Genomic DNA, 3,255 nt, shown 5'->3' with positions numbered 1-3,255 from the left:
CTTCAAAATATTTTCTATGTGGCTCCTGAATGACATGAGTAGACGAATGACCAAAATGATTTCAAGGTGTAGAGGCAGGATGACAAGGAGCTGAAAAGTGCCATTAACACTGCCAAAACAACAATAAAAAATCAAGCTTCAGGTATGAAAGGGGACGAAGATGAGACATGTAGTTTTGAACCTATGAGTTGGAAACGCTCATGGGCCACGTAAGTGAGAACTGTCAGGTGTTCGAAAATGTGATCTGGTGTTAATGAATGAATTTGGAAACTTTGGGTATAAATTTTAGAATTATCTTTAAAAAAAATGGGTATGATTAGATAACTAAGGAACATACTTTTGAGGACAGTATAGAAGATGATGACCAAGGACAGAAAATTAGTAACTGTCTACATTAGGGAGACAAAGATGAGTGAAACCATGAGAGCCAAGTATCATGAAAATTCAGGAGGGAGACTATATTAAGAAGGCGGCAGGCTTATGCCTGTAATCTGAACACTTTGGGAAGCTGAGATGGGAGGATCGCTTTAGACTAGGAATTTGAAGCTGAATGAGCTATGATTGCACCACTGCACTCTAACCTGGGCGACAGAGCAAGACTCTGCCTCTAAGTAAATACATTTAAAAAAGAAGGCAGCAGTCATTGGTAGTATCAGATGAGGAAAATAGGTCAAGTAGAATGAAAAATGAGAAAAAGTCATCAGATTTAGTAATCAGAAAGGGGACAGATTTAGTAATCATTCCAAGTGCAATGGCTCATGCCTATAATCCCAGCACTTTCAGAGGCCAAAGTGGAAGGATTGCTTAACCCCAGGAGTTCCCGACTAGCCTGGGCAACAATGAGGCCCCATGTCTACATATAAAAATAAAAATTAAATTAAAAAAAAAAGAGAGGGAAGAGAGCAAAAATTTGGCAGGAAATAACAAACGAGTTGGTGGTGAGGAAGTGAATACAGCCCCTGCCTTGCCTTCCTCTCTTGAGAAATCTGATGGTGAGGGGATGGCAAGGGATGGAGCAGTAAGCAAATGGGCAAAAAATGAAATGTAAATGTACAACCTGGAATTGGCAACTCTGTGGCCTTCCTTATAGGGTTAGCAGTGCCAACAGTTTTCAAGAAGCAAGATACACATTTGTAGGGAATGAAGGAGCCAAGAGGACGAAAAAAGCTGCAGGTATGACTCGTGGTAATTGAGCAAGATCTGATATGGGAAAGAAATGACATCTAACTTACAGTTGGATTTGGAAAGGAAAAGAGGCGCTCCTCCTGACTCAGAAAAGGAGGGAAAGTTGAAGATATTTTGAAGTGAGGAGGGAGGATAAGGGTGTGACTGACAGCCTGTATTTTCTCAGAAAGTAGGTGACCTACTTGTCCCTCCCCACCAGAGAATTAACTAACACCTAGGTGAGGAGCCTCAAAAGCCAGACACTGGACTGACATAAACATGATTAGGTTTTTAAGTACTCATCTTATGGCAGATATTTTTAAAAAATCTATAATAACCCTAACAGGTAGGCACTATTTTTCTTCCCATTTTAAAATCTTATGCTTCCCTTAAGAGGATATGAAACTTGCCCACAGCTAACAAGCATACATTTAAACCCAGATCCAACTGCATGGTTTTTTAAGTCTATTACATCTTATGGCAAGGGGATAGCAGAGGCCATGAACTGATGGGCTTATAAGTATGTGTATCTCACCTCTAGTATTGATCTTTGTAAAAAAAACAGATGAACAGAAAACTATGGTTTGTGCTTTCTGAACTTTATAATTAAGGCTACATACATATGGGAGTAAAATACTGACAAGAAAGGAAACAGTAGAGAAAATACTTTGCAAATAAGAAATTGCCGTTCCTTTGATTCTTTTTGATTCATATGAACTTCTGTTACACAGACAATTGTTGTGGACACAATTCCCTTTGACCTATGAAAATTAGATTTGAACAAAGGTTCAGATTGGATTTAGATTAGGTCCTGCTCAGTGAAAATTATGAAAACACTGACACTACAGTAACTGATATGAAAGAATACAATAAATCCTCACTTAACATTGTCAATAGCTTCTTAGAAACTCGTTTTCAGTGAAACAATTTACAATGAAACCGATTTTTGTTGTCATCAATATTATAAGGAAATGAAGACAACATTGAATGAAATGTTTTTTTGTGGACCTGCTGTAAGTTGTTAGGCTAAAAACTATGGTTTCTAAGACCTTATCGTTAAGTGATGACCTACTGTACTCTATAACCATGCTGCTATTCTTTATTCCTGACATCTCATTAATTTTTTTTTTTGAGATGGAGCCTTGCTCTGTCACCCAGGCTGGAGTGCAGTGGAACGATCTCTCAGCTCACTGTAGCCTTGACCTCCCAGGTTCAAGCGATTCTCCTGCCTTAGCCTCCCAAGCAGCTGGGACTACAGGTGTCTGCCACCACTCCCGGCTAATTTTTGTGTTTTTAGTAGAGATGGGGTTTCACCATGTTGGCCAGGCTGCTCCTGATCTCAAGTGATCTGCCCATGTCTGCCTCCCAAAGTGCTGGGATTACAGGCGTGAGCCCCAGGCCGAACTTTCTAATCTTTTTTTTAAAAAAAAAAAAGAGAGATGGAGTCTCACTGTGTTCCCTAGGCTGGTCTCCTGGGCTCAAGCGATCCTCCCACCTTGGCCTCCCGAAGTGTTGGGATTACAGGCCTGAGCCAGCGCGCCCGGCATGCGGAGCATTTCCAGTCAAACACTAGGATAAACTGCAAGAAACGACCCTAAGAAGCAGGTGAATTGTCTCAGGAGCTCAAGCTTCGTTTGGAGAAGGACTCAACCAGCTGTGACTGGCTGTGAAGACGGGGGAAAAGAGCCACTCGTTAACGCATGTAGACAGCTTTTAAAAGTCAGAAGAAGCACGCCTGTAGTCCCAGCTACTCAGGAGGCTGAGGCGGGAGGATCACTTGAGCCTGGGGAGATAGAGGTTGCAGAGCCGAGATCACGCCACTGCACTCCGGCCTGAACAGAGGTGAGACGCTCGCGGATCTTGGCTTGGGGTTGGCGGCTTTAGGAAGAAACTGACCTCGAGACCCTGAGGACCTGGCGACAGCCGTTACTCTGGCTGACAAGTCATTGGACTTCCGGCGCACGCGCGGCGTGGCGCGGCAAGACCAGCTTCCGGTTTCCAGCCTTGCCCTGGCGCCTACCTTCCGCCCCACCTCCAGTCTAGTGCCTCCTCTTGGCCCCGCCCCTTGATCTTACTTCTCCCCACCCCTAG

This window comes from Colobus angolensis, unplaced genomic scaffold (genome assembly GCF_000951035.1).
Source record: "Colobus angolensis palliatus isolate OR3802 unplaced genomic scaffold, Cang.pa_1.0 Scaffold41, whole genome shotgun sequence".
Classification (NCBI taxonomy): domain Eukaryota; kingdom Metazoa; phylum Chordata; class Mammalia; order Primates; family Cercopithecidae; genus Colobus; species Colobus angolensis.
This window is presented reverse-complemented; position numbering follows the sequence as displayed.